This window comes from Scyliorhinus torazame, chromosome 16 (assembly GCF_047496885.1).
Source record: "Scyliorhinus torazame isolate Kashiwa2021f chromosome 16, sScyTor2.1, whole genome shotgun sequence".
Classification (NCBI taxonomy): domain Eukaryota; kingdom Metazoa; phylum Chordata; class Chondrichthyes; order Carcharhiniformes; family Scyliorhinidae; genus Scyliorhinus; species Scyliorhinus torazame.
The window spans coordinates 10,116,339-10,143,709 of record NC_092722.1 but is presented as its reverse complement, the minus strand read 5'-3'; the positions used below and the strand labels follow the sequence as shown (position 1 = coordinate 10,143,709).

The 27,371-nt window shown below is 44.7% G+C and overlaps 1 protein-coding gene across 1 annotated transcript in view; it reads left to right on the top strand.

Moving 5' to 3' along the window:
* Positions 1-27,371, top strand: part of spsb1 (splA/ryanodine receptor domain and SOCS box containing 1) — a 113,352-nt gene that overhangs the window by 33,952 nt on the left and 52,029 nt on the right.

Genomic DNA, 27,371 nt, shown 5'->3' with positions numbered 1-27,371 from the left:
CCTGCAATAACCGTGTATTTGAATATTCTGCACCCTGCAAGTGTGGCTGATTACTGCCAGAGCTACTGCATCTAGGCGATTATTACAAATATATAGTTGATGTTTTGCTAAGCTTTTATATTCGGATACAGATTTACACAAAATGGTGATATTGTTGATTTAAGAGACCAGTTTGCCAGCAGAACTGTCAAACTTTAAACTGCATGACCTATCCATCCATTTTGCAAGGAACAAAGCCATATTTTCATCACCTGGCTGTTTATACCTATCAACCACCCAAACTGTATTCCAACCTTTTCAGAAGTTGTTCCGAGGTGGAGCGTTGCTTTGAGAGTCTGGCTCCGTTATTGTCCCAGCAATTTGAAGCCGTAATGGTTTTTGTGAAAGGTGCCTGGCCACGTGATGGAACAAAGTGAAATTTGTCGATTTGAACATTTAAAGTTTGCAAAGTGATGAGACTAATTGGTATGTAATTCTGGTGTGTGGCTTATTTTGCAGGGCTTTGAGAAGCCTTTGTTCAAACTGCAAAGATGAATTAAATGCGTTTCTGTCGAGAATTATCGATTTGTGCCAGCTATATGCCCTTGTGGCAGCTGTGTGACCTTCAGATACACTAGGCGTATTTCCAGATCCAATCAGCTAACGTTTTGGAGTAATGCAATTAGTTGACTTACAATCCCCATGACTGTTAGAATGGAAATGAGGACATTGATATTTATGCATGCCCCTGCAATGGAGCCAATAAAGATACGTGCTCTTGTATTCTGTGGTGTTTACATTGGGTTTGAATAGCATTTGGAAAGAACCTGTGTATATATATTAAAAAAAAAAAAAAAAAATCTTTTTTTTGGAAACTTAAAACCATTGCAAGAATGGCAATTAAAACCTCCAACTCCTCTTTGTTTTCTCTCCCTTTCCTCTCAGTCTGTGTTCCTCACTGATGGAAGCTAATTCCGAGTTTCCACAAATCGTATTCACTAGTACCATCCTTGTAGACAGACTGGTTGCTCATTTTGCACCGGGGGGGGGGGCGGGGGGGCATCATCACCTCCTCTTCCCACCTCTCTCTGTGCATCAAATCTCCATGTTGTGTTTTCAATGTTGCAACCAGATATTGTCAGAGTTGGTCAAACCCAGGAGCACTGAGGAGCTGCAGTGCCCAACTGGTGGTATCCATTTACTTGGTACAGACTGTTAAATATGGGCTGTGCCTTGCTTGGTATAGTACCACACCAGGGACTAAAAATTACCTTCTGGCAACAAGTGTTGTGATGTCTGGTTGCAATCCTCACGTCATCAAATATGAGTGGGCCTCAGTCAGGTGCCCGTCTGCCATTTTGAAATCTATTCATTGACTGAGGTAATTTGTTCTATTCAATAATATTTCCCCCAACCTGTGACGGTTGTTCACCAGGGAGGCGATAAAAGTTGGCATTGGGTCTGTGTGTAGCTTCAGCAGACGCAACTGCTGAGATTTTTGACTTGGCGTTCTTGGACTTTGCAGAATCCCTAACCATTCGTTTGTACGTTATTGTTGCTCTTGAGAAATATGGGGATGGTGGTCTCTGTGGGAGATGCATTCTCCAGTGAGGAGGAGAACAGATGTTCGGGGCAGGGGGCACAAAGAAGTGGATGAGGGGGCACCACCCACTGAGGAACAAGAGGGTCTTTAGGCCAGGCTACAGCAGCCACCGGAGGTATGGGTGGAGGCCTTGTCATAGATCATAGAATGTACAGTGCAGAAGGAGGCCATTCGGCCCATCGGGTTTGCACCGGCCCTTGGAAAGAGCACCCTACTCAAGCCCACGTATCTACCCGATTCCCGTAATCCCTACTTTACCTTTATGGACACTTGAGGGGCAATTTAGCATGGCCAACCCACCTAATCCGCACATCTTTGGACTGTGGGAGGAAACCGGAGCACCCGGAGGAAACCCACGCGCGCACGGGGGGGGAACGTGCAGACTCCGCACAGACAATGACCTAGCAAGGAATCGAACCTGGGACCCTGGAGCTGTGAAGCAACTGTGCTAACCACTGTGCTACCGTGCTGCCCTGTTGTCCACCCAATGGTCAACAGGGTCTGCAAATGAAGAGAAATCCTGTGGCTTTATGGGATGCTGGTTGAGGGGAAGGCATCGAATTGTACGGGGTGGGGGGTGGGGGTGGGGGGGGGGGGGGGGGCACTAGAGACTGCTAGGAGTGATCAGCTGTACATGTGTTGCCATAAAGGGACCAGCAGGCCAGCCAGGGGCAGGAAAGGCTACCAGTTAGTGTGACCATCAGCTGTGCATCCTGCCGGTCTGCGCAGGTACCCAGGGGGCAGCCAGTGGTCACGTTCTCGGGACCTGAAAGAAGTGGAAGGTGACACCAGTTTGAGGTCCTAGGATAGGCACTGGTATAATGAGAGTCACGGTACCAGCAGGGGGCGTCATCGGGAAAATGGCTGGCTGGCTGTCTCAAAGAGGAGTTTGTTGCCCAGTTGAATCAGCTCTCCAGTTTGCTGCATTCGAGTGTTTGTTGGTGATGGTGTGCTGCGGTCTCCACAACCTTGTGACGTCCACAACCTTGCCCTCCAGAGAAGGGATACCGAGTGGAGAAGGAGTCAAACCAGAACATTTCCGTCTCTGAGGAGCTCCAGATGATGGTGGGGGGAACGAGGGCTTGTCCGGGAGGGACTGCAAGGCCCAGGAGGCATTCATCCAGGAGCTCCAACAATTAAAACATTTTCACATCTTGAAGACTGTTTTCCTCCTCCCAAGACTCTCTCTTTCTCTCCTCCCAAGTAACTAGTTCAAGTCACGAAAGAACAGAACCAACTTCATCCCTCGTGTTATGGGCCAGGGTTTAGAAAACCCCAAAGTATATTGTGGAGTTCACCTGACTCTCAACTTTTTAAATAGACTTTGGTTATGGGGAGCACAAGGGTCCACTCTCCAGGTGTTATGCAACAAAGACCGTAAGTATATTTAAAACAAAACCATGTTTATTCTATGAACCCAGTTAACATTTCATAAATACACAGTAAACATCTTATCAAACACCAACACACTCAACCCCACAGATGCATTACTCTAAGGGAACCCTTATTTTCTTAGCAACATCCATAAGTTAAACACTTTTTTAAAACAAAGACAGCAGGTTTAAATTCTCCACAGAAACGGGTATTACTTTGAAGTCATCAATGAGCTGAAGACATTCTTTAGCTTGTAGAGAGAGATCATTACACAGCTGCTTGCTTTGAATGCAGCTCTCCCAACTCAAAAGCGAAGCCACAAAGCAGCTTTTCAGCTCAAAAACAGACTGCCCAGCTCCACCCACACAGTGACAGCACTGCAGCTATTTGATAAACACCCATTTCTTAAAGGTACATCCACCTGACACTTGTTTGCAAGTCCATGGAATCCCTTTTAATTGAGGAAATAAAGCAGTGGACCTTTCCAGAATGTTGAAGCAACACATTTATTTGTACATTATCGTCCACAGAGGGCTGCCCTGGTGTTCTCCCTGGGAGAGTTCTCAAAATAGCTGGTCTGTTTTGCTACAGAGACCTATAGGCTGTCACCACTTCAGGATATTTGGGGAACTATTCTTTGGCCGCAGTCAATATTGAAATGTACGGAATCATGGCAACCAATCTACACGGTAAGTTCCCATAAATGATGATGCAAGGGCAGCACGGTGGCACAGTGGTTAGCATTGCTGCCTACGGCGCTGAGGACCCAGGTTCGAATCCCGGCCCTGGGTCACTGTCCGCGTGGTGTTTGCACATTCTCCCCGTGTCTGCGTGGGTTTCACCCCCACAACCTAAAGATGTGCAAGTTAGGTGGATTGGCCATGCTACATTGGCGCTTAATTGGAAAAAATAATTGGGTACTCTAAATTTAAAAAAATAAATGCTGATGCAATAATGACCTAATAATGCTTTAGTGGTGTTGATTGAAGAATAAATATGGAGCAGGACGCAGTCGTGAATTTACCCTCCGTTTCTATGGATAGTGCCATGGGATCATTTGCGTCTTGAGATGGCAGGCGAGTATTTTCTTTAATATCCCCTCCCAATATTTTCCCAACAGCCCAGAGCTTCCACCACTATAAACTGTCACGTTTTCAGACTGGGAGTTGAAACCCACGCTGATCGACCGGGGTAAGCTACCATCGGCGTTGGCACTGCCTGTCAAAATAGAGCAGTCAGAACTATCCAGATGATGCGGGAAATTGTATCTGAGTGCAGATCCACTGTCTATCTGTGCCGCCTGCCCACTGAGACGGATAGGAAAACAAACCTCTCCTGGAATAGTCTATGACAATATATTGGAAACTCATTACCATGAAAACGTGACACTCTGCTGCCTGAATCTCCAGAGGCTTTGTTGAGCAATTCTATCGGGCAGGAAAACTGACCATCAGTGGCATCAGGTTATCGCGAGGAAGGATGTCATATTCTGAATATTTTTATCTAAACACACTGCTGCCACACTTTCTTTATTTTCCCCCCACTGGTTTTTACTTTGTTTCCATTACAAGTGAACCACTAGAATCCTTTGGGTGGTGTGATAAATAAATAAATGCAATAAATAAATCTGGGTATTGCAAAATGCTTAGGAAGCAAACAGTACTCGAACCTTGTGAAACATTGGCAGATTGGCCAGCCCGGTAGCGCAGTGGTTAGCACTGCTGCTCGCGGCTTAGAGGTCCCAGGTTTGATCCCGGCTCTGGGTCATTGTCCATGTGGAGTTTGCACATTCTCCCCGTGTTTGCGTGGGTTTCGCCCCCACAACCTAAAGATGTGCAGGTTAGGTGGATTGGCCACGCTAAATTGCCCCTTAATTGGAAAAAATGAATTGGGTAGTGATTAATTTTTTTTGTTTTAAATTTAGAGTATCCAATTCATTTTTTTCCAATTAAGGGGCAATTTGAAAATGAAAATCGCTTATTGTCACAAGTAGGCTTCAAATGAAGTTGCTGTGTAAAGCCCCTAGTCGCCACATTCCGGCACCTGTTCGGGGAGGCTGTTACGGGAATTTAGCGTGGCCAATCCACCTGCCCTGCACATGACCTCCCGAATGGCCACCTCCTGCACTCTATGAATTCTATGATTAATAGGAATGAGTAGAAGAGCAGAGGTTATGCTGAACTTACACAAGGAACTTGTTACAATCATTCTTGTAAACCTCTTCTACACTGTGTGCGCGTGTGTGCGTGCGTGTCCAATGTGTTCATGCTGTCGGACTATTCTATATTATAGAGCAACTTCATGTTCCTGGAAATCCCCCCTCCCCCTACTCGAGTAATAGGCTTCTGGAAGTAATGGTGCTTATTTGTGGGGATCGTGGAAAGCTGTGTTTTAAAGAATCCTTTTGTGTGCACTTGGGAAGGCCGGCTTGAGCAGCCTCCGATTCTATTTGCAATGGAGATAATGGGTAGAGTTTAACCCTTAAAACTGGAGTTGCAGGGAGTTTCCAACCTCCCACATGTAGGGAAATTCCAAATCCAACTCCTTTTTTTTTCCCTTTTCAACACAACAATTGAGATCAAATGTTACTGGCTAATTACTGTTGCAAATTCAAGATTGGGCGAAAGTCATTTACACTTCGCGTTTTGGTGTGTTTGGCACACGGCATCCTCTAAGCCCCACTTATGCATTTGGCTGTTTTGTTTTTCTGTTTGGCTCAGCATGTTTGTCGGATTGTCTCCTTGGTTCAAAAAGGCCAGATTGAAACTTTGCTACCCAAGTTCCCTCCCCCCCCCCCCCCCCGACCCCCCTGTCACAAGGTTCTGGGTTCAACTCCCACTCGAGCACAAAAATCAAGGCTGACACTCCAGTGTAGTTCTATCGGGGGTGCCACCTTTCAGGTGAAACCAGTAAACTGGGGTTTTGTCTGCCTGCTTTGGTGGACACAGTAAGAAGTCTTACAACACCAGGTTAAAGTCCAACAGGATTGTTTCAAACACTAGCTTTCGGAGCACTGCTCCTTCCTCGGGTGAATGAAGGTAGATTCCAGAAACATATATATAACAAAGAAATAACATGTAGAAATGGTACAGCAGTTATCACGGGGGATTTTAATCTACATGTCGATTGGTTTAACCAGGTCGGTCAAGGCAGCCTTGAGGAGGAGTTTATAGAATGTATCCGCGATAGTTTCCTAGAACAGTATGTAATGGAACCTACGAGGGAACAAGCGGTCCTAGATCTGGTCCTGTGTAATGAGATAGGATTGATTCAGGATCTCATAGTTAGGGATCCTCTCGGAAGGAGCGATCACAATATGGTGGAATTTGAAATACAGATGGAGGGTGAGAAGGTAAAATCAAGCACTAGTGTTTTGTGCTTAAACAAAGGAGATTACAATGGGATGAGAGAAGAACTAGCTAAGGTAGACTGGGAGCAAAGACTTTATGGTGGAACAGTGGAGAACCTTCCAAGTGATTTTTCACAGTGCTCAGCAAAGGTTTATACCAACAAAAAGGAAGGACGGTAAAAAGAGGGAAAATCGACTGTGGATATCTAAGGAAATAAGGGAGTATCAAATTGAAGGAAAAAACATACAAAGTAGCAAAGATCAGTGGGAGACTAGAGGACTGGGAAATCTTTAGGGGGCAACAGAAAGCTACTAAAAAAGCTATAAAGAAGAGCAAGATAGATTATGAGAGTAAACTTGCTCAGAATATAAAAACAGATAGTAAAAGTTTCTACAAATACATAAAACAAAAAAGAGTGGCTAAGGTAAATATTGGTCCTTTAGAGGATGAGAAGGGAAATTTAATAATGGGAGATGAGGAAATGGCTGAGGAACTGAACAGGTTTTTTGGGTCGGTCTTCACAGTGGAAGACACAAATAACATGCCAATGACTGATGGAAATGAGGCTATGACAGGTGAGGACCTTGAGAGGATTGTTATCACCAAGGAGGTAGTGATGGGCAAGCTAATGGGGCTAAAGGTAGACAAGTCTCCTGGACCTGATGGAATGCATCCCAGAGTGCTAAAAGAGATGGCTCAGGAAATTGCACTAGTGATAATTTACCAAAATTCACTAGACTCTGGGGTGGTCCCGGCAGATTGGAAATGAGCAAACGTGACACCACTGTTTAAAAAAGGAGGTAGGCAGAAAGCGGGTAATTATAGGCCAGTGAGCTTAACGTCGGTAGTAGGGAAGATGCGGGAATCTATCATCAAGGAAGAAATAGCGAGGCATCTGGATGGAAATTGTCCCATTGGGCAGACGCAGCATGGGTTCATAAAGGGCAGGTCGTGCCTAACTAATTTAGTGGAATATTTTGAGGACATTAACAGTGCGGTAGATAACGGGGAGCCAATGAATGTGGTATATCTGGATTTCCAGAAAGCCTTTGACAAAGTGCCACACACAAGGTTGTTGCATAAGATAAAGATGCATGGCATTAAGGGGAAAGTAGTAGCATGGATAGAGGATTGGTTAATTAATAGAAAGCAAAGAGTGGGGATTAATGGGTGTTTCTCTGGTTGGCAATCAGTAGCTAGTGGTGTCCCTCAGGGATCAGTGTTGGGCCCACAACTGTTCACAATTTACATAGATGATTTGGAGTTGGGGACCAAGGGCAATGTGTCCAAGTTTGCAGACGACACTAAGATAAGTGGTAAAGCAAAAAGTGCAGAGGATACTGGAAGTCTGCAGAGGGATTTGGATAGGCTAAGTGAATGGGCTAGGGTCTGGCAGATGGAATACAATGTTTACATGTGAGGTTATCCATTTTGGTAGGAATAACAGCAAAAGGGATTATTATTTAAATGATAAAATATTAAAACATGCTGCTGTGCAGAGACCTGGGTGTGCTAGTGCATGAGTCGCAAAAATTGGTTTACAGGTGCAACAGGTGATTAAGAAGGCAAATTGAATTTTGTCCTTCATTGCTAGAGGGATGGAGTTTAAGACTAGGGAGGTTCTGCTGCAATTGTATAAGGTGTTAGTGAGGCCACACGTGGAGTATTGTGTTCAGTTTTGGTCTCCTTACTTGAGAAAGGATGTACTGGCACTGGAGGGTGTGCAGAGGAGATTCACTAGGTTAATCCCAGAGTTGAAGGGGTTGGATTACGAGGAGAGGTTGAGTAGACTGGGACTGTACTCGTTGGAATTTAGAAGGATGAGGGGGGATCTTATAGAAACATATCAGATTATGAAGGGAATAGATAGGATAGATGCGGGCAGGTTGTTTCCACTGGCAGGTGAAAGCAGAACTAGGGGGCATAGCCTCAAAATAAGGGGAAGTAGATTTAGGACTGAGTTTAGGAGGAACTTCTTCACCCAAAGGGTTGTGAATCTATGGAATTCCTTGCCCAGTGAAGCAGTAGAGGCTCCTTCATTAAATGTTTTTAAGATAAAGATAGATAGTTTTTTGAAGAATAAAGGGATAAAGGGATTAAGGTGTTCGGGCCGGAAAGTGGAGCTGAGTCCACAAAAGATCAGCCATGATCTCATTGAATGGTGGAGCAGGCTCGAGGGGCCAGATGGCCTACTCCTGCTCCTAGTTCTTATGTTCTTATAGGCAAATTCAAAGATGCCAGACGATGCTTAGAATGCGAGCATTTGCAGTGTTTACAGATCCAGAGATAGGGGTAACCCCCCAGGTTAAAGAGGTGTGAATTGTGTCAAGCCAGGACAGTTGGTAGGATTTCGCAGGCCAGATGGTGGGGGATGAATGTAATGCGACATGAATCCCAGGTCCCGGTTGAGGCCGCATTCGTGTGTGGCTATAAGTTTCTGCTCGGCGATTCTGCCTTGGAGAACGCTTACCCGGAGATCAGAGGCTGAATGCCCTTGACTGCTGAAGTGTTCCCTGACTGGAAGGGAACATTCCTGCCTGGTGATTGTTGCGCGATGTCCGTTCATTCGTTGTCGCAGCGTCTACATGGTCTCACCAATGTACCACGCTTCGGGACATCCTTTCCTGCAGCGTATGAGGTAGACAACGTTGGCCGAGTCGCACGAGTATGTACCGCGTACCTGGTGGGTGGTGTTCACACGTGTAATGGTGGTATCCATGTCGATGATCTGGCACGTCTTGCAGAGATTACCATGGCAGGGTTGTGTGGTGTCGTGGTTGCTGTTCTGTTGGCTGGGTAGTTTGCTTTGGTGGAGGTATTATTTTGAAAAGTGAGGCAGTTCTCCTCATGTCCTGGTCATGCCGCTCAATCGGGATCACAAAATCATCTAAACATGCTGTTTGTGAGAGCGAGCTTGCTGTGTGAAAATCGGCTTCTGTGTTTCCCACACTACAACAGTTACCACGGAGATTGTAACTGGACAGGAAGATCCCAGAATGGAAACTTAATTAGTTTGAACAGCAAGAAATCACATTTATTAAACGTGAAAAATTGCAATAGTTCCTTAAGCACACAAGATGACCATGGACAAGTAATAATAACAATCTTTATTAGTGTCACAAGTAGGCTTACATTAACACTGCAATGAAGTTAGTGTGAAAAGCCCCTAGTCGCCACACTCCGGTGCCTGTACGGGTTCACTGAGGGAGAATTCAGAATGTCCAATTCATCTAACAAGCACGTCTTTCGGGGCTTGTGGGAGGAAACCGGGGCACCCAGGGAGAATGCGCAGACTCTGCACAGACCAAGTGAAAGGTTTGTGGATGCCTCCTCGGAATTTAAATTCCCCCCCCCCCGGATTTTTTTTTTCAAACTCCACTCCCAAAAGCCCACTTTAAAATCTTCTCTCATAATTATGCTTTCCCTATTAGCAGTTTGGGTTCCAAAATCCAGTCCAGCTGACTTTTTTTAACCGAGCTTCCGCTCCACCCCTTCCCCCTTTTTTTTTAGGTTTCCTTTGTCGTAACAGCTTTTACACAAACTCGAGATCCAGCCACCAATTATCCATAGTTATTTCAACTCGGGCCGTATTCCAATCTCTCAAAACCTGAAAATCACTTCCAATATCTTTTTGGTGCTGCCCCGGTCTGTCTTTACTGAACAGTGCTTTGTTCTCCTACCTTTAACCTCCGACTCTTTTCTCTAGTTTCCTTAACTAGCTGCTCTTCAGATCTTAACCATTACTCCATGACTTTTCTTCTCCAAGCTGAGAGAGATGTTCCCACTCTAGCCATCTAAACCAATTGCTTCTAGCAGAGCTGCGAGAACTGCCTTCTCTCTCTTCTCACTACCTATCTCCAGCTGCCATTAAATTACTGAACCTAAACTTAAGGTCTCAGTTGCTAAGCAACACCCACATGCTTGTGCCTTTTTATTTATTCTGCATGCTGTAGCCCTCTCCAAGCACAATAGAAAAACAGTTGGAACTGAACAAACCCCCACACATACAAATACCTTTGTCCAGCTTGAATCTTAACTACAGGTTTTACCCTTCCAGGCACAGAAACATTAAACCCAATTAAAAATTATACCTTATTCTAATGGTCCCCGATACAAATATTGAATATTACACAAAGCTACCTTTGTTTTACAAACGCTATATGCACATTTCAAAACTACTTTGTGTATAAAACGCTTTTGTGTAGTGGCTGTGGAAAAATACTATACCAGTGCAAGCTTTTTTTTACTATTTTTGTATGTGCATGTATCACACCGGTGATGCTGCTCCTGTATATACACATCCTATACACTGTTCACATTTGGTTGTATGTTTTATAGTTAATTGCTTTGGTGCCAAGAAATAGTTTTGTGGGAGTGAAGGGGTTTTTCTACAGGGCAAGATGAAGGTGCACTGCATCCACACTCCTTCAATAGTGACGGGTGAATAGTTTTATATGGGCAGTTTTCATTATCCATGGGTATAGTTTACACTGGGGAATAGGCCTTGACAAAAACGTGGCCAAGTTTTTTTTAAAAAAATGGATGTTTAATCTTCATGAAGACCTTTTTAACTCTAATATATTAATACAAGTTTATTAATACATGTTTCGAGTTATGAGGACAAATCTCATCTATTTAAATGACCACTGATATTATTGCTCTAATTACACATCCGAGCCTGAATTAGTCCCACTTGGGTAACTTAATACAATTGCTATTCTGGGAGGGACAGCAAACCTTATCCTGCTGCAAAATTAAACCTGTATGAAGCATTAATTTGAGTTTCTTACAACATCTGAAATGCGTAGTAAACGGTGAACTTTGTATATCCGCTACATTGCCTGCTAGTCACCTATGTCTGTGCGAAGCGTTCCACTTTTTCCACACACAAAAAAAAAACATCCTTGCGTCCTGTCCTAACTGTGACCTCTGATTTTTCACTGTGGGAATTGTGCTGAAATAAAGCTGTCATTTTCACAGCACAATCTAGGAACATCTGTATAAATGCTCTATAAATTACAAATCTGCTTTTTGCATTTTTCCAATGATTCTGCCACAACTCTGCTTAACCTTTTTGCAAGAGTGATGGATGTTCATCATCTGAAGGGTTGGTCATGTGTAAAATGGAAGTGATTGAATAAGTCCAAAGACGTGCAGGTTGGGTGGATTGGCCATGATAAATTACCCTTCGTGACCAAAAAGGTTAGATGGGGTTATTGGGGTTACGGGGATAGGGTGGAAGTGAAGGCTTAAGTGGGTCGGTGCAGATGCGATGGGACGAATAGCCGCCTTCTGCACTGTGTGTTCTATATTCTTTGTTCTAAGTGTTGGTATAACGGCAAATGAGTTTAATTTAAGAGAAATGTACCTTCCAGTGCGTATTTGAAGGTTGTACATTGAGTGCCTGAGCATATATTTCTGTGCTTTAATTTCTCAATGGATGTAGAATCCTAAGCATGGACTGTGATCTGTGTGGAACACACTTGGAAATGCCTCTGAGGAAGTGGTGTCATTTTTTGTTTTTGGAGTGAAGAATGTGGTGTGCATTTGGGCCTTAGTCTGGAATTGGGATTTTAAAGAAATTGGTGCTCCCGTGTACAAAATGCGCTGCTCCGATCTTCACGGTTCAGTTTCTTTTTGTTTGTTGCCAGCTGTATCATGTTCTCAATGAATCAACGTTGCAAAATGATTTCTTTAAAAAATTGAAATGGTGAAACGTGGTCATTTCCAATGTCTTAAGATAAACTTGATCTTGTTCCAGGAGTGCTTATTCTGTGCTGTGATGCAAATTCTCTGTTTATATGTTAAATCACTTTATGTATTTTCTTTCCCTTCCCACGGCTAGCCCGATAGATTACTGTTGTAGACTGAATTGCAGCACATTGTATTCTGTGCTTGGTTTGAATTCTGTACCCTAGTGCAATGGATTAAAACAAAGTATTACATTTGATATTTGGGATGGTACAATTATTCACCATTATTTTAATTTCAATTTTAGAGTACCCAATTCATTTTTTCCAATTGAGGGCAATTTAGCGTGGCCAATCCACCTACTCACCGCATCTTTGGGTTGTGGGGGCGAAACCCACGCAAACACGGGGAGAATGTGCAGACTCCACACGGACAGTGACCCAGAGCCGGAATCGAACCTGGGACCTCGGCGCCGTGAGGCAGCAGTGCTAACCCACTGCTGCCCTATTATTCACCATTATAAACATTTTTGGCACATACTTTTTTTATAAGCAAAAAAGCATTTTCTATTAAATTGACAAATGTTAATAGTTGCATTTCTGAACTTTTAATTGAACTAAACCGTAACCGGAGCTGAGCTGCATGTTGACGGCAAGTTCAACTTGTTGTTCAACCACTAGATGACTGAATTGTGCGGGGGGAAACTTGGAATGACATTCGGTTGAACCTGGAGTGAAATTCTGGTGACGGCATTGCCAGCAATTTAACCAACTTTAATCAATTGGGAAAATGTTAGATATGCCGGAGATTGATTTTAGTTTTGATTTAATGTGAGACCCAAGGAAAAGCTACTGAGATGGGTGACTTAAGTTTGATACGGAGCAAAGGATCCGAAGAAGCTTTACACCAAATGTGTAACATAAGATGAGGGCTGCATCAATGCCCACACGAGCCACCATGGTCTTTTGTGTCTGGGTTGGGTGGGCAGTGTTATCATCCCTGTCGGGGAGCTGTAAACCAAAACGTACATTTACAAGCTGACCCTCCAAATAAGAAATTACCAACAAGATTGCAAAACTGAAGCATAGCCATAGAACTGTGCACTCGCCACCATGAATGGGGTTCTCTACCCTCCCCAGCAGTTTTGTCTCTTTTCTGAAGCTCTCCTTTGTGTTTGCCAGCCGCATGGCTTCTGATCTGAACTTTGATCCTGTGCATACTGCCTCCAGGTCCAGGGTGGGACATCCCATGCACCAATATTTATTTTGCAAGAAAATTGGAGTTGATCACCACTTAGTCCCTTTCGATCATTAACAATTGGATTTCCTCACTGTGCTGCTTCCCGGTCAGAGGCCATCACTATAGTTGCATACAATCACTTGTGCCCCAAATTGTGATCCTTTTAAGCCACTTGTTGGTTTGCGCTGTAATTATCTGAGTTAATTGTAGTCCGTAATGTGGATTTTGCATACTACCCTTGTGGGTGTGGGGTTAATTATTTGGACAACTTGCACAAATTAGGTTTGTAATTCCTGGAATGTTTTTAAAATGATGGAAAACTACTGGGATAGGTGGGGAAAAACTTGGGTTGGTGTGGGGGGGGGGGGGGGGGGGGGGGAGGGGGAGGAGAAAGAGAAAGAGAACTAGGGATTATTCTAAAGTTAGGAAATAGTTTGGAAACAGTAAAGTTGGACGACCCAGCCCCTTTTGTTCCATATCTTGGTCTGCATGGTACCGGGTCATTAATTTTCCCCATAATTTGGACCCCCACCCCATGCTCACTGGCAGCAGACATGCCCCAGTCTACAAACTCGCAAGCCAGGCTATCCTTTAATTTTTCTCCAAGGTGACCGCCCTGAGCGTGGTAGAGGTTTGAAACCGCGCTTCAGCAGGCAGTTGGTATATCCGAGATCGCCACATCGAAGTATTCTGGCATATGAGGCACATTTGGTCACCGATCAACCACAAACACGACGAATGAATAACAGCACAGTGGTTAGCACTGTTGCTTCACAGCGCCAGGGTCCCAGGTTCGATTCCCGGCTTGGGTCACTGTCTGTGCAGAGTCTGCACATTCTCCCCATGTCTGCGTGGGTTTCCGCCGGATGCTCCGGTTTCCTCCCACGAGTCCCGAAAGACGTGCAGGTTAAGTGATTTGGACATTCTGAATTCTCCCTCCGTGTACCCGAACAGGCGCCGGAGTGTGGCGACGAGGGGATTTTCACAGTAATTTCAGTGCAGTGTTGATGTAAGCCTACTTGTGACAATAATAAAGATGATGATTATTAGTATTATAGAATTGGCTCAAGGGGCTGAATGGCACACTTTTTCTCTCTTTTTTTTCTGCACTGTTACAAATTCACTGAACTCGGTTAAGAAGTGAAATGCAGAGCATTAATAGGCACCACTCCAATACCATTTGAGATTTTTGAAAATGTAGCCTTGTGGCATTTCTGGGGAATGGAGTAACATGCATGCTGATGTATGTTGAGATTTGCAAATTGAGAATCTTCCACCACAGATGCAATGCTTCCATGTTTACAGATGAGAGTTCACAACAGCTGATGTGTGAACACGTGGCACCGGCATTTCAGGAAACTGTTGCCACAGCTCGCCCCCTCCTTTTGACCCCCTACTTGGGGTGATACACTGCTACGGAAACATCCGTTTCCTTTTCATACTGTGTGTGTGTTGTCGGGTTTCCTGATTAGTGAGGATTTCTGCGCCTTTTTAATTCAGCTGATGGAGAAATCCTTTGCCATTATACTATTCACTGGGTTCTTTATCGGACAAGGAATCCAAACTCCTTTCTGCATAGCTTGCATACATAAATATTGTTTGTTTCCCCTCGTTTAGTGGGGGGAGAAAGTTTGCTCACCTGGAGCCTGAGACCTATAGTTGTTGCACTTGCTGCCTCACTGGCCGTGCTGCTTTACAAGTCACTACGGTTACCCGAGAGCAGTGGGCATAGCGACGATTAGGAGCAGAAATAGACAAATCAACCCTTCGAGCTATTCAATCAGATCATTGCCGATCTCTTCCTGGTCGTAAATCCACCTCCCTCCCTGTTCCCCACATTCCTTTACACTTTTTAAAAAATCAGAAATATATCTTATCTCCATCTTGAAACCATTTAATGGCTCCCACTCAACCGCACTATGGCACAGCGAGTTCCACATATTCACCACTCAATGCAAGAAGTACCAGGCAGCATGGTAAAACAGTGGTTAGCACTGTTGCTTCACAGCTCCAGGGTCCCAGGTTCGATTCCCGGCTTGGGTCACTGTCTGTGCGGAGTCTGCACGTTCTCCCCGTGTCTGCGTGGGTTTCCTCCGCGCGCTCCCACAAAGTCCCGAAAGACGTGCTGTTGGGTGAATTGGACATTCTGAATTCTCTCTCTGTACCTGAACAGGCGCCGGAATGTGGCGACTGGGGGCTTTTCACAATAACTTCATTGCAGTGTTCATGTAAGTCTGCTTGTGACAATAAAGATTATTAAAATAGTTCCTCCTCATCTCCATTTTCGACCACCTCTCAAACCTATATCTGTGATCTCTTCTTCTAGATTGTCCCACAAGGTGAACATTTGGCCTCCGTTTACCTTATCAATCTTTCTTGGTATTTTAGCACTGCTGCCTCATTGCGCCAGGAACAATCATAGAATTTACAGTGCAGAAGGAGGCCATTCAGCCCATCAAGTCTGCACCGGCTCTTGGAAAGAGCACCCTACCCAAGGCCAACACCGCCACCCTATCCCCATAACCCAGTAATCCACCCAACACTAAGGGCAATTTTGGACACTAAGGGCAATTTATCATGGCCAATCCACCTAAAGTGCACATCTTTGGACTGTGGGAGGAAACCGGAGCACCCGGAGGAAACCCACGCACACACTGGAAGGATGTGCAGACTCCGCACAGACAGTGACCCAAGCCGGAATCTAACCTGGGACCCTGGAGCTGTGAAGCAATTGTGCTATCCACAAGGCTACCGTGCTGCCCCATTGAACCTGGATTTAATTCCAGCCTCTGGTGACTATGTCTGTCTATCTGTGTGGAGTTTGTTTGTATGTTCTCCCAATGTCTGCGCAGGTTTGCTCCTACAGTCCAAAGATGTGCAGGTTGGGTGGATTGGCCACGCTAAATTGCTCCTTTTGCGTCCAGGGATGTGCAGGATAGGTTATGGGATTACTAGGATAGGGCAGAAATCAAAGCCGGGACCCTGATGCTGTGAAGCAACTGTGCTAACCACTGAGCTACCGTGCCGCCCCTAAGATGAGAAAAAGGGACATGGGGAATCCATTCAGCCCATCGAGCCTGTCCCACCATTCAATAAAATCATGGGTGAGCTGATTATGGCTTTAACTTCACTCTCATGTTTGTCCCCTTGACTCCCTTGTCAATCAGAAAGCTATCGAGCTCGGCATTGAATATATTCCACGACCCATGACCCAGTCGTCTCAGCTCGTGGAGAAAAGAATTCCAAAGAGTAACAACCCTATTGGAGAAGGAATCCCTCTTCATTTGTCTTGAATAAGACATCCCCTTCTCAAATTCTATGAACGCTCAATGCTGAACCCACAAAAGAACTCTCAAAACTGCAACTTTTCAATCGGTGATGATTTATATTGAGCCTCCTTTTGGAACAAGGTGCAGTTTGACATTGGACACCAATTGCAAGCTATCCCAATTGAATCAGCAGGATTTGAGGGAACTTGGTAGCAAGTTGAAGAAGTTCAAGGAAAGCATTCTTACACTAGCGAAAGGAAAGGAGATTTGAACAGTTAGTGTAAGGCATATATGTGACACAATGGTAGGATGAGGCGCAAAGCCAAGCACAATACAAGGTCTTGTCAATTAAAGAAAAATCATTTGAAATCGCTGACGGCACAAATGTGATGAATATGAACATGCAATCTAGTGAAGTCTTGATCAATTGTAGTTTGGAGGTGGCGAAGTGCATTAATGTCACCCTCTCTGGAGGTGACCAAAGTAAGGATAAGGGATTCAGTAACGCTGGAAATTGAAAAAGGACAAAGACTACGTCTAATGGATGTGCAGTTTGAAGCATTTGAAAGCTCATTTCGGAATCCATTCTGGAGATCTGGCTCCACTAGGGGCTGTTTAGCACAGGGCTAACTCGCTGGCTTTGAAAGCAGACCAAGGCAGGCCAGCAGCACGGTTCGATTCCTGTAACAGCCTCCCCGAACAGGCGCCGGAATGTGGCGACTAGGGGCTTTTCACAGTAACTTCATTTGAAGCCTACTTGTGACAATCGATTTTCATTTCATTTTCACTGAGTTCGCAACTGGAAACCGAGAAATGCAACGTAGACCGGAAAGCTGACCCGCCTCAAAATGCTGCTGGGACAGAACTGAATTGTACCACACAGGAGGGTGACCCGTGCAAACATTGGAGAAACTGCTACAGAAGAAATGCTGGCTTTGTGATTATTGTTGGCAACAAGATCAAGCTCTGGCACAGCATTGGACGAGTAGTAATTGGTGGAGGAGTCTGGTTCCAAACTTGCCTGCTAGCTACATTGATCAGTAATGACTTTTTGGGACCACAGATTATCACTGCTACAATATTTATTTGGAAAATATCAGGTTGCTCTAGATGCTAGCGAGTTGCCTAATCATGTAGAGCTTTTATAAGAAGACTGGGTATTTTCATTTGAATCTTAGGGTAATGCCCTAACAGCTAACCTGAAAACCAGATTAAACCATTCTCCATGTCTTCAGTTCATAAATGTTGTGTCCCTCGCCCAAACATATTTTATTGTTATGTGGCAGTGTAAACATAGAACATTACAGCGCAGTACAGGCCCTTCGGCCCTCAATGTTACGCCGACCTGTGAAATCACTCTAAAGCCCATCTACACTATTCCCTTATCGTCCATATATCTATCCAATGACCATTTGAATGCCCTTAGTGTTGGCGAGTCCACTACTGTTGCAGGCAGGGCATTCCACGCCCTTACTACTCTCTGAGCAAAGAACCTACCTCTGACATCTGTCCTATATCTATCTCCCCTCAATTTAAAGCTATGTCCTCCCGTGCTAGACATCACCATCCGAGGAAAAAGGCTCTCACTGTCCACTCTATCTAATCCTCTGATCATCTTGTATGCAAGTCTCCACTGGCCCCAAAAAGCAGCATAGCTAACCTTCATCACCTCTGTCGCCCAACATTAATCCTGGGCTTCCCCAACACCATTTTCCCCCCCTTTTGTCACATAACTTAATACCTCCTCCGATTCTGCTCTCTTCAATAAGAAAGGCTATTTCTTTGATACTTTTTGAAACAGTAAAGGCATTACTTCCATCAGGCCTCGACTTAATGTTTTAATTTCTTTCCCTGTTTCCCGAATCCAGCAAAAAAGATATTGGTTCTCTGTTCCACTTATTAAAATGTCTGAATGGTCAATTTTAAAACTACTTACAGGTTCAATTTTCCCCAGTGCCCTGATTTTTAAAAATTAAAAAAAAAAAATTAAATCCATAGGTAGCGAACTGTTCTAGCAATGGTGTCTGCTCTGCTTTTTAATAGATGATGCCCAAACTACTTGTATGAGTTTTTCAATTTGTTTTGGGTTCGCACAAATGTGATCAGTTTGCTCTGCATGTTTCCCAACTTGTGGGAATTTATTCTGCGTTTTATTTTTTTTTTTATTTTTTTTTTTTTATTTTTTTTTTATTTTTTTTTATAAATGTTTTATTGAAAATTTTTTCCCAAACAACAATTTTTCCCCTCTTACAAAGCAAACGCAACAATAACAATACAGAAATTTTAAACAATACACAAGTAACAAAACCCCTTTATCTTTGACCTAAACTAAACCCCCCCCTCCCCCCCCCCCCCCCCCCCCCCCCCCCCGGGTTGCTGCTGCTGGTCATCTGTCTTCCCTCTAACGTTCCCCTAGGTAGTCGAGAAATGGCTGCCACCGCCTGGTGAACCCTTGAGCCGATCCTCTCAGGGCAAACTTTATCTGCTCCAGTTTAATGAACCCCGCCATATCATTTACCCAGGCCTCCAGTCCGGGGGGTTTCGCCTCCTTCCACATGAGTAGGATCCTGCGCCGGGCTACTAGGGACGCAAAGGCCACAACGTCGGCCTCTTTCGCCTCCTGCACTCCCGGCTCTTCCGCAACTCCAAATAGAGCTAACCCCCAGCCTGGTTTGACCCGGGCCTTCACCACCCGCGAAATCACTCCCGTCACTCCCTTCCAATACCCTTCCAGTGCCGGGCATGCCCAAAACATATGTGCGTGGTTTGCCGGGCTCCCGCCACACCTCCCACATTTGTCCTCCACTCCAAAGAACCTGCTCAATCTTGCTCCCGTTATGTGTGCTCTATGTAGCACCTTAAATTGAATCAGGCTAAGCCTGGCGCATGAGGAAGAGGAATTTACCCTGCTTAGGGCATCAGCCCACATACCCTCCTCTATCTCCTCCCCTAGTTCTTCTTCCCACTTTCCTTTTAGTTCGCCCACCGACTCCTCCCCCTCTTCCCTCATCTCTCGGTAAATCTCTGACACCTTGCCCTCTCCGACCCACACCCCTGAAAGCACCCTGTCCTGTATCCCCTGTGTCGGGAGCAATATTCTGCGTTTTATAATCTTTCTGTTGGAAAAGATTCAGACCTGACATGAATGGCCTGCTTTCACTCTGGAAGTTTCAACGATCCCTATCTCTTAGCTGAGGTGTACTGGCAAGACTGACTCCATCTCTGCCCTCGTACCCAGACAATTGTCCCCCAAGGTTAAGGAAATACTCCTTCGCCAATGTGGCATTTTCATCTTTTTCGATGTAATGAACGTGATGGCCAATATTTTTTTTTTTTTTTTTTTGGGTGGTTAATTTTTATGGATGTTTTGTGGTGTAGACGTTTCTCTGGGCTGTGGCTCCCAAACGTGTTTTTCATGTAGAACCCCTCATGAGGCAGTGGAAGAAGTCTCCTGCTGGTTTAAACTGAACTTGGCTCGGGGGAAGGGCTTTTAAGGGCAATGTGGTTTTTTTTACATCTGAACCTCCTTTTATCCCGTTTTTCCAATTTGATGATTTTACATTCACTCTTTCTCGCCCCTCTGTAACAATCTTAATTCTACTTTTAATGACTAGGATAGAACTACTAACATGGCATGAGGGCATTGGTCCAAAGATGTGATCGAAAAGGAAAATCCTGGACCATGGGAATATTTGAGTAAACAATGTCACTTTTTTCCCCCTCACTTTTATTTCCTCACTAGAACCTGTAATTTGTATATGCTGCAAGTATGTAGGATTTGAGCTCCACGCTAACAGCTGATGCCCCGCTCCTTCAAATTGGCAACAGATTTCAAAATTGGCACATTAAATATTGCTGCTGTTGATAATTATGCAAGGTTAATAGAATGTGTAGTATTTTGCATGTAGGGCAAGAGCTTTTATTATATAATATGTACGATTTTAGGAACCTGGTTTTGGAAGTCCAAAATGTTAGTGTTTTGTTGTCAAATTTGTGGACATTGGTCAAGTTAGCCATGGCGTGAATTTCCAGCATTCATTTGCCTTGGGAACTAACAATGGTGTGTAAATGTGTTTCCTTGTGTGTAGAACTGTGTGGAGTCGGAATGAAATTACTTTTATCGTGACAATATCGCAAAGACATGGTGAATACGAGATTTTCATACTAAACCACTTAAAAACTGTAAAATGCCCAACTATTGTCTACCCCAGTATATATTTTTAATTTATTGGGTAGATTGACGTGACTAGTCTGTGTGGTAATGCATTGTGATGGCACGCCACAGCCTGTGAGCTTTGCGCGGGTTTCCTCCGGGTGATCCAGTTTCCTCCCACGGTCCAAAGATGTGTTGGGTGGACTGGCCATGCTCAATTGCTCCTTGGTGTCCAAAGATGTGCAGGTTAGGTGGGGTTATGGGGTTAGGGTGGGCGAGTGGGCCTAGGTAGGGTGCTCCATCAGAGGGCCGGTGCAGACTCGATGGGCCAAATGGCCTCCTGCACTGTCGGGGATCTATGATGATGGGGAAACCAGTTCACATGAAAATGGGCCTGGTGTGTGGCATTGACAATGACCAGTAATTTCCAAAACTGTAATGAATTTGGGTGACCGTGTCTTTCTACTAGATGTCCTGCGTGCTGGTCTCCCTGTGGTGCTCATCGATGAAATGGCAGGTTGTGCAGTTTTATCCAACTTGCTCTCGGCAGTTTTTTGTTTTAATTTTTGTGTTGCTGATTGTTAACACCTTGTATCCTTCTGCCCAAATGGTCTAAATCAGCTAGTCTTTCAAATTGACTGCCTGGAAGACCAACTTTTATATAGTGTGCTGATTTTGTGTGCTTGCTGTGACTGATGTCTGACATTATTATTTGAGTCACAGCCAAACTGCCGTGGCTAATTTGCACACGACGCTGCACTCCGTCTATCAAGTACTTTTGAATATATCAATTTTGTAACTTGTTCCCAGTGGCCGCTTCATCTGTCACAGATGCTGCCTTTTGGATGCGATGCAACCAGTTGTCTACCATTGAGTTAGGGCGGCAAGGGGATCAGGGGTTATGGGGAGAAGGCAGGAGAATGGGGATGAGAAAATATCAGCCATGATTGAATGGCGGAGCAGACTCAATGGGCCAGGTGGCCTAATTCCATGTCTTATGGTCTTATTGAGTGCAAATTGCAAATTTCCTCCATTAAAGTGGCGGTTACCATTGCAGGGGAAAATGCTCAATTATTTAACATTTTGGAGCACGTTGATGTCATGAAAGACTGAAGGGTTATACTTCAACGTTTTGCTCTCCACAGATGGTGGCAGGCTACCTATCTGGTTAAATTGTTTATTGTTCCAATTGGGTTTATATAAGAATATTATACCGCCTGGCTGTGGCTTTAACTAATTTGCCAATCGGAGTATTTGAACTAAAAGCTGCAACTCCCCTGTCGTCATTCAGCAGAGCATAAAGAGCTAAAATTCCCAGGGCTTGGAATTTTGTTTTTAAAATGCCCTTTGAATAGTGTTTTAATGATGCCTGTGGAGTTGCAATTCATCTCAGCTAGCGCCTTACATGCTCCTTTAGTGCCTCGTGTCATTTTGGGTTAAAAATGGTGATGTTGCGTTACAATATCTACTCTGGATAAACATCTATATGGTTTTAAAACATAAATTTTGTCTTTTAAAAAGAATTTAGACAAGTTACATGGGTATAGAGGGTTATGAGCCAAATGTGGGCAATTGAGACTAGCTCTGGTTTAAAAACTGGGCGGCATGGACAGGTTGGGCCGAAGGGCCTGTTTTCATACTGTAAACCTCTGATCTGGTAAACTAATATCCTTTTAGGGAAGGAAATCTGCCGTCCTTACCTGGTCTGGCCGACATGTGACTCCAGACTCACAGCAACATGGTAGCACAAGTGGATAGCACTGTGGCTTCACAGCGCCAGGGTCCCAGGTTCGATTCCCCACTGGGTCACTGTCTGTGCGGAGTCTGCACGTTCTCCCCGTGTCTGCGTGGGTTCCCTCCGGGAGTTTCCTCCCACAGTCCAGAGATGTGCAGGTTAGGTGTATTGGCCGTGATAAATGATTAGTGACCAAAAAAGGTTAGGAGGGGTTATTGGGTTACGGGGATAGGGTGGAAGTGAGGGCTTAAGTGGGTCGGTGCAGACTCGATGGGCCGAATGGCCTCCTTCTGCACTGTATGTTCTATGATCCTTAATTGCCCCCTCGTGGACAATTGGGGATGGGCAATAACTCCCGGATCCAGCTGCGACGGCCCTGTCCCATGAAAATATTTTTTTTTAAAAACTGAGTTCCACAGTTTTTCTCCCGTTTATTCTGGCATCACCATTGAGTGAGTACCCCCTTGTTTTGCAGCCATACAAGCAGCGAATGACTTGCTAAATGTGTATTCTTTCATAAAATCAATCAAATGCCTCAATTCTTGTATGAATTTAGTGCCAATTCTATGCAGGAGACTCTCTTATCTACTGTAACCCCCCCCCCCCCCCCCCCCCCCCCCCCGACAACCTAGTAAATTGGGGCTGGATTGGACAGCATTTAATTGGCTCCAGATATAACCATTTGAGTCTACAGTTTACTTGAAGGTGTGAATTCCGTCCTGTTTAATCCAAGATGATCTGTCCATTTTCGAAAACGAAAAACTTGCCATCATAATAATGGAAAGCTAATTAGATGAATTGTTGTAGAACCTTGTTATTTACGGCAGAGACCGCTCCAAGTGCATTGCAGACAAATAAAGGCTCTACTGCTCTTTCTGATTCTTGACCAATGGCTTAGGAACTTTTCCAATTGAAAATGCTTGCCTTTCTTTAAAACTGAAATTAACTATTCAATCTGACCAGCTTTCTGCACACTGATGTCAGACCTGTAGGCTTGAAAGACTGGAGCCTGTTGATGACAGTCCTGTGTTAAATGCTAAAAGCACAAAGATGCAGGAGGATCACATTGGAGCACATGCCACCCTCGCATGCACAGGATCCCATCCTGCTGGGAGAACCAGTTGTTGTCTGGTTGTTTTAACATTTGAAAACTGACCATTTCTGCTCTCAAAGCCACCCGCAAGAAGTGGTGATGGTCTAGGGCTGGCAAAACATTCTTGATGTAACCGTAGTTCCGTCTATTATAGCTCACTTCATTTCCAACCTGCTGTCGATGGCCCAAGCTGATTTGGTTATCTGGAGCGAGCAGCGGTTTTCTTTTGGGTGCGATTTTTACGAAATGGGAACAAAGTCCCATAGCGAGCGAGTTTAGCCACCTGTTTGCTGGTGCTCACAGTGCCGGGAAACACAAGACAACAAAACGCGACTCTCATTTGATAAGGGACCTGAACAGGAAACGCGAGGTAGAGGCTGCACTTAGCCCCATTTTGTGAACTTGCGTGCACTGAGCCCCATTTTGTGAACTTATGTGCACTGAGGAGCTCCGGCCAAAATTGGCACCCCCTCCACCCTCCTAGTAACACCCATGCAGGGCAACCCCAGCCCAATTACATGCAAAAAATGTCAATGTGGCAGTGCTAGGTTAGCACCCAGGTGGCGCTATCTGGGAACCACCAGCAGTGCCAGGGTGCCATCCTGCCCAAAGGGCATGCAGCTGGGGCCTTCCGATTTCCTCCTAGGGGACCCCTCTATGAATGCTGTTCCATCCGGTCCCCACTTGTGGAGACCAGTACGGAATGGTGCTCACCAGAGGCAAAGGAGATAGATCCTGGTACCTCGGGAATCTGCACATTTAAAATGAGACTAGCTGCCTCGCTTTAATATGCAAATTTGCTTAAAAGGTGGCCCCGCCCACAACGGGCGAGATTCACATTGCAACATTCGCAAGACCACATTAGATCTCGATCGCGTTGGAGCCGGGTAGATCCCGAGAGCGGGGTCTCCCAGCTTCTATTGGCCACGCTGTGGCGAGCTGCTTTTCGGGCGCAGGGCGTCCAGTAAATCGCGCCCTTCATTTTTCTCCCCATGGCAGAGAGCTGCTTGGTTTGAAATCGCCTCCCTATTCCATGAAGAAATCCAGAAATGCAAACTGCTTCCAGTTAGTTGATTTCTTTCCTCCCTCCCCAGCAGTTGCTGTTTTCAATTGATGTAATGGAACTGTGGACTTTCTTGGCGTCAACTGGGGTCCGTTTCATCTAATGGTAGCACTTTTGCCTTCTGAGTCAGCAGTTTGTGGGTTTGGATCCTTGATCCAGGTCTTGAGCACACGAGAGTGATATTTCTGTGCTGTGGGACTGCTTCCTGGTCAGGGGCCATCACTTCTGCGGCAAGGCCAATCTGGCTGGTTAGTTGTAACTAAAAGACCAAAGGGAGGGGGTGGACGGACTCATTCTGACCTGTGTTATTGTCACTAAAACTGATTTTGCAAAACTTCTCCATGTGCAAGTTTGTTTTTCCTACATAACACTGCAGATCTAAAACCGTTAATGAGCTGGAAGGACATTTTGGAATTCTATGATCTAGCTGGAACCATATCAATCGAAGATGCCACTGTTCGTACGCATATCTTTTGGGTTCCCCTTTTTCTTTGGTAATGAGATTATGCCATCCTAATTTGATGCTATTCGGCATCTCGATGTATGAATGGAAAATCCCTTGTGGCTTGTTATGCAAGGACCTGGCTTGTGTATGCAGAGACGTGACGCTAACTACGTTTGCAAATATCTGAGTTGACAAAAGGCAGTCTTTCAACTCGAACAACATAATTTCTCCTACGATTACAAAAAGCTATGAGTTGAAACAAAAAACTGTTCTAATTTAGACAGGTAATGGAATTCTGCACGGCGGCAAGAAAGGTTCAATTGGTACAACAGCGAGGAAAGTTAACTTGTTTTCCTGTGAAATTATACCTGGTGATGACTTCAGTTTGAACAAAATATTTGAGCTCCATAAAATCTCCTCTTTGTTGTTGTGGCATATGGGATTACAGACTACGACTAATTATTTTAAAAATTAATTCTGCAGTTTAGAATCCAAAAATGACTGTCTGGGGCTGGCTGCAACATAATAAATCAAGTACGAAGTCTTACAACACCAGGTTAAAGTCGAACAGGTTTGTTTCGATGTCACTAGCTTTCGGAGCGCTGCTCCTTCCTCAGGTGAGGAAGGAGCAGCGCTCCGAAAGCTAGTGACATCGAAACAAACCTGTTGGACTTTAACCTGGTGTTGTAAGACTTCGTACTGTGCTCACCCCAGTCCAACGCCGGCATCTCCACATCATAATAAATCAATTGAGCTGTCCTGGAGGATTCTGAAGCTGTAAGCAGTGTTTGAATTATCCCAGAATGTTTAATTGAAAATAAGGCTTTTCTTTTTTTTTTTAAACTTAAAGGGGAAACCGAACTAAAGTGGCAGTAATGCCTCCGTTGGTATCACTCTCTCTTGCCTCCAGTCGAGAGGTTATGGGCACCACAAATGGCCAAGTTGACCTGAGGTGTGATGCCGAGGGAAGGTTGCATTGTTGGATGTGCCACCTTTTTGAATGGGTGATTAAACTGACACTTGTCTCATGGCACCTTCTCCACGGCACCATTTTTGAAGAGCAGATGACCCTAAAATAGGTGGCAAGTTGCAATGTGAAAATGGGAAATTTATAAATGGATATAGATAGGTTAGGTGAGTGGGCCAAAATTTGGCAGATGGAGTTTAACTGAGTTTTAACGTGGATAAGTGTGAGGTTATCCATTTTGGTCGGAAAAATGGAAAAGCAACTTATTATCTAAATGGAGAGAAACTTGGTGCTTTGGTGCAGAGGGACCTGGGCGTCCTCATGCATAAATCACAGAAAGCCTACATGCAGGGTAATGAGGAAGACTAATGGAATTTTGGCATTTAGAGCTAAAGGACTAGAGTATAAAAGTAGGGAAGAGTCCAACTATATAAGGCCGCACCTAGAGTACGGTGTACAGTTTGGTTTTGGTCCCCTATATTTGAGAAGGGATGTTTTGGAACTCCAGTTCAGCGGAGGTTCACTAGATTGATTCCAGAGATGAGGGGTTTGATTGAACAGTTTCAGCCTATATTCTCTCCACAGAGAGAGGAGATCTAATTGAAGTACATAAGATGATAAACGGGATTTACAAAGTAGACATCGAGTAGATGGTTCCTCTTGCGTGGGGGGGGGGGGGCGTGCAATTTAGAAGGAGGGGGGCGCAATTTAGAAGGAGGAAGTCATAGTTTTAGGATAAGGGGGAGCAGATTTTAAAAACTTGAGATGAGTAGAAATTAATTCTTGAGGAGAAATTAATTCTGAGGGTCGTGAATCTGTAGAATTCACTGCCCCAGAGTGCGGTGGATGCCAGGAGATTGAGTAAATTTAAGGAGGGGATAGACTGATTTGAATTCTTAATAGGTTGAAGGGTTATGGAGAACGGGCAGGAAGGTGCAGTTGAGGCCAGGATGAGATCATCCATGATTGTATTGAATGGCAAAGCAGGTTCGTGGGGCTGAATTGCCCACTCCTGCGCCCAGTCCTCCTGGAGTCCTGGCACAAATAACAATATAATAATTTGCTGTATGCATGTTGGCTGCTGTGTTTCCTACATCACGCAATGCCTACCTGTTAATGCTTCATCGGCTGTAAAACGCCTAGGGATGTCCTGGAGGAAAGGTGCTATGTAAATACTACTTTATTACCAGTGATGCCACCTCTCCTCCTCTCTCTCACCACTGGGGTGAAAGGTTGGCAGGAAAAACTGTGGCTGAACATTGGGCGAACTTCAAAAAGGAAATGGTACTGGCGCAGTCGAGCTATATTTCCTCAAAAGGGGAAGGTAGTAATAAATCAAAACTCCCTAGATGAAAATTGTGTAATTTCAAGAGGAATTAGATAGCTCTTGAGGCTAAAGGGATATGGGGG